This window comes from Lolium perenne, chromosome 1 (genome assembly GCF_019359855.2).
Source record: "Lolium perenne isolate Kyuss_39 chromosome 1, Kyuss_2.0, whole genome shotgun sequence".
Lineage (NCBI taxonomy): Eukaryota > Viridiplantae > Streptophyta > Magnoliopsida > Poales > Poaceae > Lolium > Lolium perenne.
Window position 1 is genome coordinate 35,679,692 of NC_067244.2, and position 8,184 is coordinate 35,687,875.

Here is an 8,184-nt window from a genome sequence, read left to right on the forward strand (position 1 = left end):
ATCAAAGCTTGAGCAACTCGAGATAGACTCGAATACTCCATTGTACGACTCAGGTCGCGGGTTGGGGGAGTCTCGCTTGAGAGTAGCTCTCGATGTGCTGCAGATGAAGGCGAAACACGGATGGACGGACACAAGCGTCGACGACATCCTGGAATACGTGAAAGATCTCCTTCCTGCCGGGAACACGTGTCCTGGTAGTCTAGCCGAGGCCAAGAGAATCACGTGCCCTCTCGACTTACCCCACGAAAAGTATCATGCATGCATCAACGATCGTATCATGTATCGCAAGGAGCACATGGACAAGACCAAATGTCTTGTGTGTGAAGCTGAACGGTACAAGAAAGGGAAGAAGAAAGCTCCTCGGAAAGTTGTGTGGTACTTCCCGCTCGCCCCCCGGCTTCAACGGTTCTACGCGGACCGCAAGGAAGCAAAGCTCATGCGGCGGCACGCAGAAAGAAAGGAGGCGGTGTTGAATGATAAAGAGCGGATTGAGCACCCGGTCTTTGACGCACCCTTCGGATGCAAGCCGGTGGAAAGCATTAGACAATGAATTCGGAAGTTTTGGGGCAGATCCCGAAACATCAGGTTGGGTGCGAGCACGGACGGATTCAATCCGTTCGGAAACCAGAGCGACACACATAGCACATGGCCCGTGTTTGTATGGATCTACAACCTCCTGCCCTGGCTGTGCATGAAGAGGAAGTACATACAGATGAGTATGCTAATTCAAGGGCCGACACAGCCAGGAAACGATATCAACATGTATCTCGAACTATTAAAGGACGAGCTTGAAACGTTGTGGGCGGAGGAAGGGGTAGATACATGGGACGCCGTCGCGGAAGAATATTTCCCTTTGAGAGCCGCGTTGATCACGACGGTGCAGGACTACCTCGGATACGGTTACATTTCGTGCCAGGTGTGCCATGGACACAAGGCATGTGTCAGGTGCATGGAAGAGACGATGTTTTTGCAGCTTGGTAAGGATCCCGGCTCTTCGAAAACAGTTTACATGGGGCATCGAAGGTGGCTACGTAAAACTGACCCGTGGAGAAAGCGTGGAGATCTGTTCGATGGTACAAATGAACCCCGAGGACCTCCACGTAAGAAGAGCGGCGAAGAGATCGATACATTACCGAAAGGTTGGAAGGAGTGCCCTGCGCAGGAAAGATTCGTCACAATCCTGGAGAGAAGAAGAAGAAAAAGGAAACGACGCCGCTCATTGGTGTATGGAAAAGGAGGTCCGTGTTTTGGGACTTGCCATACTGGAAAATTCTCGATACACCTCACTGCCTTGATGTCATGCATATTACAAAGAACGTGTGCGAGAGCTTGCTTGGCACTCTTCTCAACATGCCGGACCGGACCAAAGATGGGCCGAAAGCAAGACAGGACCTGAAAGTTTTGGGCATCAGGGAAGAGCTTCAGATCCCGCCGGCCCAAGAGGGACAGTCGGAGGAGGAGGCGGACGGCGGTCAGAAGCGCAAAAGGATTAAGCAGCCAGACTATTACTGTCCCCCCTCCTGCTTCACTTTTAGTCCGGCCGAGGTCGATCAATTTTTCAATTGCCTTGTAGGAGTCAGATTGCCCTTCGGTTACTCCGGGCTAATAAGCAGATACATGGACCCCAAGAAACGAAACTTCAGCGGCATGAAGTCTCATGACTGTCACGTGATGATGACGCAGATTCTTCCGGTTGCAATCCGAGGTATAATGGATGACCATGTCCGTGCAACGCTGACTGGGCTCTGTAACTTCTTCGACGTCATAACTCGGAAGTCGATAAGCGTGAAGAAACTCGCAAGGCTCCAGGAAGAGATCGTGGTGATCCTATGTGAGATGGAGATGTACTTCCCGCCTGCATTCTTTGACGTGATGGTCCATCTGTTGGTCCATATCATGGATGATATCGTCAGTCTAGGGCCGGCATTCTTACACAACATGATGCCGTTTGAAAGAATGAATGGGGTCATTAAAGGATACGTTCGTAACAGGTCACATCTGGATGGAAGCATCGTACAGGGCTGGCTCACCGAAGAGTGCATCTCTTTCTGCACGAATTATCTAGACATCGAGGACCCTGTTGGTTTGCCTCAAAACAAGCACCTCTGCAGGTTCGAGGGAGTAGGCCACAAAAATGGAAGGAAGGAACTGCACGTGCACATGTCTGGTCGGAGTTCCGACTTTGACAGGGCCAACTTAGTAGCGCTACAACACATTGACTTGATCGATCCATCATCATCGGCTTGCCACTGTTCTCTATCATGGTTTTGTGCTCTTTCAGGCATTAGTTTATAAGGAATTCTGTATGAATATGTATTAGAGGAAGGAATAATTCCAATTTTTTTGGATTGCACTCCATATCTTTTGTCCTACTCTTCTTTCCCTGGGTAGGGGGTATTTAAAAAGAAAAAAGGGATAAAGGGTTAATTCGTTCTTTATAGCCATTTCTTTAACAAGTGAATAGGAATATACTCTGGATCGGAATCTGAAGACTATTTTCTGGCGCCGTTGCCGGGGAGGCATAGCTCTACTCATAAGTTCACCTGGGGAGTACACTCTACCTCTCTCTCTGTTTTTATTTTATTTTATTTTGTTTTGCTTAGTTTACTTTTGTCTAGTTTATTTGTGTTTAGTTTATTTCTGTCTAGTATTATTTTGCTTAGTTTACTTCTGTCTAGTTTGTTTTTGTCTTGTTTTATTTTTCTTATATACCCAAAAATCCATAAAAAATTGAAAAACCTAAAAATTAAAAACTGTTATTATGGAAGAACTCATACCCTAAACCCTAAACCCTAAACCCTAAAAAACCCTAAACCCTAAACCCTAAACCCTAAACCCTAAACCCTAAACCCTAAACCCTAAACCCTAAACCCTAAAACCCTAAACCCTAAACCCTAAACCCTAAACCCTAAACCCTAAACCCTAAACCCTAAACCCTAAACCCTAAACCCTAAACCCTAAAACCCTAAACCCTAAACCCTAAACCCTAAACCCTAAACCCTAAAAACCCTAAACCCTAAACCCTAAACCCTAAACCCTAAACCCTAAACCCTAAACCCTAAACCCTAAACCCTAAACCCTAAAAAACCCTAAACCCTAAACCCTAAACCCTAAAACCCTAAACCCTAAACCCTAAACCCTAAACCCTAAACCCTAAACCCTAAACCCCCACCAATGGATTCTGACAAGGATAAACTAGTATTGGCCTTGTCACATGGCCCCGCGCCCAACATCATGACTTACCAAGCGTACGATATCAACGGGTACACATTCTACACGGAAGAAAAAGACAAGAACAGTGTTTACCAGAACTCAGGGGTAACGATGGATTCCTGGACGGGTGACGTAAAGACTAGATACTACGGAAGAATCGAGGAAATCTGGGAGCTTAGCTACGCTGGGGAGAAAGTGCCGATGTTCCGTATCAGATGGGCTAAGAGCGTCAGAAAAGAAGACCGGTATTTCACCACCATGTTTCTACCCGAAGCCAACAAATCAAAGTCCACGAACGCCACCGCGCAGAATGAGCCATGGGTATGCGCGAACACGTGCACCAATGCTTCTTCATAACCGACCCATCCAGGCCTAGCCGTGTTATCGTGAGGAGAGGCAAGAGGACCATCGTCGGAATGGATGGAGTCACCAACGAGGAAGACTTCGAAGGACAAGTCGGAGACCCAATGATGGAAGAATCCGAGGACGAAGACACAACATACACCACAAGAAGAAGCAGGACCACGCTACCGAGGTCAGGTCGACCCTTCAAAAGAAGAAGTCACGACACGGGGCTAAATTATTCAACGACGAGCAAGAAAAGCAAGAAGAAAGTGAAACACTCTTCTCAATCGATGATGTAAAACTTGATTTGCAATGTATAACTCATATTTTGTGTAATTCATAACTACTCATATTGTCATGGCCAATATTTTATGTATGACTAATTAATATTGTGTTGGTCAATATTTTATGCATGCATGTATATAACTCATATTTTTTGTAATGCATAACTCATATTGCTTGGTTATTATCTTGAAAAGAGAAGGAAATAAAATAGTATAGGATTTGTGGGAAAAGAAAAGAAACATAAAAGAAAGTGAAAAGAAATAAAGAAAAGAATAAAAATAAAAGAATAAAAAGAAAGTGAAAAGAAATAAAGAAAAGAATAAAAAGAAATGGCCAGCCAGGTTGGGGGACAAGTCCCAGGTATAGCTGGGCTCACCTTATTGCCGGCGCACCACATGTTTGGTTCGCCGGGGGTATAGTTGTCCCCGGCGAACCAAACATGTGGTGCGCCGGCAATAAGGTGAGCCCAGCTATACCTGGGACTTAACCGCTGCGCGATCCTCTCTTCTCCCTCCCCATTCCCAGTCGATCGAGATGAACCGCACCGCCACCGTCGATCTCGAGCGTCGCCGCCACCATCGATCTCGAGCGCCACCACGCGGAAGCCCTGGACCAAGATTCCTCGCTGCACGCCGGAGCCTCCGTGCAAGTAGGAGCAGGGCGTGGCCGCGGAGAGGAGGGGGATCTAGGGCGTCACGCGCCGGCCGCCGTCGCCACCGTCGCCGAGAGGAGGAGGAGGGCGTTGCGCACCGGCCACCATCACGGAGAGGAGCAGCACGCCACCATCACCGTTGGTAAGAACCCCCTTCCCCTCTCCATCCCCCTCTTCCTTCCCTCTCTCTGCCTCCGAATTCTTGCAGTAGTTCTTGATGTGCATTCGAATCCTTAGTGCTTGCAGTAGTTCTTGCAAGAATGCTTGATGTGCTCTGGTGGCAGTAAGAAAAAATTGAAGTTCTTGCCTCCAAAAATCCTTAGTTCTTGTAGTAGTTTATAGTTCTTGATGTGCTCTGGTCGATTTAGGGTCATTTAGGTTTATGCTCTCTGGTTGCAGTAAGAAAAAATTGAGATGTAGGATGCTACTGAAAATGCCTAATGCAAATGCTACTGAAATGCTACTGAAAATAAAAACTAGACACTAGACAGTATGTTAGTTCTTCATTAAATGAAAATGAAAATGGTTTTGCTAGCTAAATTGGTTTAGTTCATTTAGGTTTTGCTCTCTGGTTTGCTAAAATGGTTTGCTAAAATGGTTCATTTAGCTGGAGAATTGGAATGTTATGTGTTGGAGGGTGATGGTTATGGTGAGTTGCTACTGTGAAAAAACCTCATGCTCATGCTCATGCTGTTGTCAAATTATGTTAGCAATAAAAATAAAATGCTTTAATAAAATGCTTTATATACTAAGTGCTGTTGAAAAAAGAAATTGAGTTGGGGTTTTTTATTATAGTGTAAATGAAATGGAAATGCTACTGGTTCATTTAAAATAGTTCTCTGGTTTAGTTCACTATTGCTACTTCACTATTTAAAATGGAAATGGAAATGAAATGAATGCTCATGTTGATGCTCACTGGTTGCAAATAAAGATTTTGAAATGGTTTTGAAATGCTACTGCTCATGCTCATGCTCACTGCCAAAAAAGAATGCTCTCTGGTTTGCTCATGTTGCTCTTTTGCAATTTAGGAATCCAGGATGATGAAAGGCATGCTTGATTTATATTTTGCAATTTGCTCTGAACATTTCTTGCACTTACAGTCAAACTGGCCCTTATGCAAATTTTGGGTCTTTTGATGTCCTCATTGACATAGACAGGAATTGCTTGGACAAGATTTGTAAGTAGAGGAATTAGTTAACAAGAAATTTCACAAAATTTGTTATCAACAAGGAGCTCAGGGAGAACTTTTGACTAACTATGAGAGTATGTCCCACAGGGGCAACAACAAAATAAAATGCTACTAGTTTAAAATGACAAATGAAAATTTAAAATGCAGTAGGTTTGTTTGCTAGTTGCTATTTGCTTTAAATGATGAAATGCAGTAGCAAATTCTTGGTTCATTTAACTTGTTGGTAAATGCTTGCAGTAGGTTAGTGTTAGCAAATGAAATGAGTTAGTTCTCTGGCTATTACTAAAAAATGGTTCATAAAATGCCAGCAGTAGGTTTAGTAGTCATTTTTGAAAGGAAGGGCTAATGGAAAGTAAGCTCTGGTTCATAAAATGCTACCAGATATTCTAACAATTTTTGCTCTGTTATGTTAAATAAATATATGATGTGCTGTTGCAAATGGACAGTAGCTAGCTAGGTTCATTTAGTTGATTTATAATTGGAGCTTTCTGATAATCCACAATTGAAAAATGGTGCTATGTTCCTTATCTGGTTCATTTAAAATGATCCATATATATGCCACTGCCATATATATATATATATGCCACTGCCATATATATAAAATGATCTGCCATATATACCTAATGAAAAATGCTAGCAGTAATGCTAAGTTGTTGCTGGTTATATTTGATGTGTTGTTGCAAATTTCTCTGGTTATATTTGTCTCTGGTTGGAAATGTTGTCTCTGGTTATATATGATGCATGTGCCGTTGCAAATGTTGTCTTTGGTTAATTTCATTGCTGAAATATTTGAAGTGCAGTGCTACTGCTACTAATTTCTGAAATATTTGAAGTGCAGTGCTACTGCTATTGCTAGGTAATTAATGCTATGCTACTGCTAGCTCATATTCATGTTTAGGGTTTCAATTTATGTTTCACTAGGCAGTACACTAAAATGAATTAGTTATGCTACTGCTAGTTAGTGCTAGGTAATGCTATGGTACTGCTATATTGGCAGAGACTAAAGTGGTCAAGTTCTATTGTCTCTGGTTATATTTGTGCTGTTTTAGTTGATAAAGTGGTTCTTCATTTAAATGCCTACTGCCAAGAATTGGTTGATATATAAAATTCACTATGTTCATTCTCTGGTTTTAAATGGATGTTGTCAAGTGTTATTTTTATGCTGATGTAAAATGCCACTGTAATGTATATGCTGAAATGCTACTGTAATTTATATGGTGATGGTTATGGTGATGGCATGGTTATGGAGATGGTTATGGTTATGGTTGAGCTCCGGTGAAAATGTATATGTTTGCATTTCTGTTACAGGGATTGAGTTGCTATTGAGTGCCGGAATGTCGATTCATTTCCGTTCCGGCAATTCTAGCACTCGGCATGACCAATTTTTAGCAAAGGTCATGCCGAATTTTTCCGTGAATTCTAACTCTTTTTCATCTTCTATTAGTGCAAGCCACCATGTCGTCTCAAGAAGAGTTAGAGGAGCACTACAATAGGCACTTCTTTAGGACGGAGGAGGATGCCGAGGCCGCTGGTGTTGGCGGCGACGAGGAGCATGAGATGGAGGATGCCGCTGGGGGTAGTGCCGCCGAGCCGAGCGGCAACGAGGCAAGCGCCGCCGCCGGGGGTAGTACCTACGAGCCTAGCGGCGATGAGGCAACCGGCGCCGCCGGGGGTGGCGGCGAGACAAGCGGCGACGATCCTAGCGGCGCCACCGGGAGTAGTGGCACCGGGACAAGTGGAGCCAAGAGGCCGCGGAAGGCAAGGCGCCAAAACACGGTCGGCACCGGCAGAGACACAGTCAAAGAGGTGGACCCCGCCAGTGGTTTGCCGGTGGAGCCTAAGGATGTTGCCAAGGGGTACGGCAACCAACTGGCATGTATCCTCCGAGAGGTCGTCAATCTCAACGAGACGGACCTCCGAGCTGAGAGCAAAGCGCCTTTGCTAGCCCAGCTCATTGCGAGGTTGCACGCACGATACAAGTTCCTAGGCGACTACGCCTCCAGTCATCAAACCAACAACATTGTGAACTCACAAGCCCTCCTGAAGTTCACCAAACACCTCAGCAGCTATAAGTACATGGTGCGGAAGCTGATTGCTGAGGGCAAAGGTTTCGAAGAGGTCCACTCCGCCTTTCCGCATGTCACCCAGGCGGACTTTGATGCTTTTGTGGCCAATGAAGAGCTACAAGCAACCAAGAATCGCAAGTTGTGGGGGAAGGAAATGCGGGAGCTTAACATCGGCAACCACAACCTTGGGAGCCGTGGGTACGAGGGAAAGGAGCCCTATTGGGCGAAGGAGGACGAGGCGTATGTAAATGCCGGCATTGAGAACCCCTGGCTCAAGTACAAGGACCCGCTTGAAAGAAGATTCATCAGGTCCCGGTACCATAAGAAGAAACTAACCGGGGAACTTGTCACGGACCCGAAGGTCGTAACCGACATAATTTGGTTCACGAACGACCAGAAGGTCTTGGCGTTGGAGAAAAAACTGGTAAGCAATT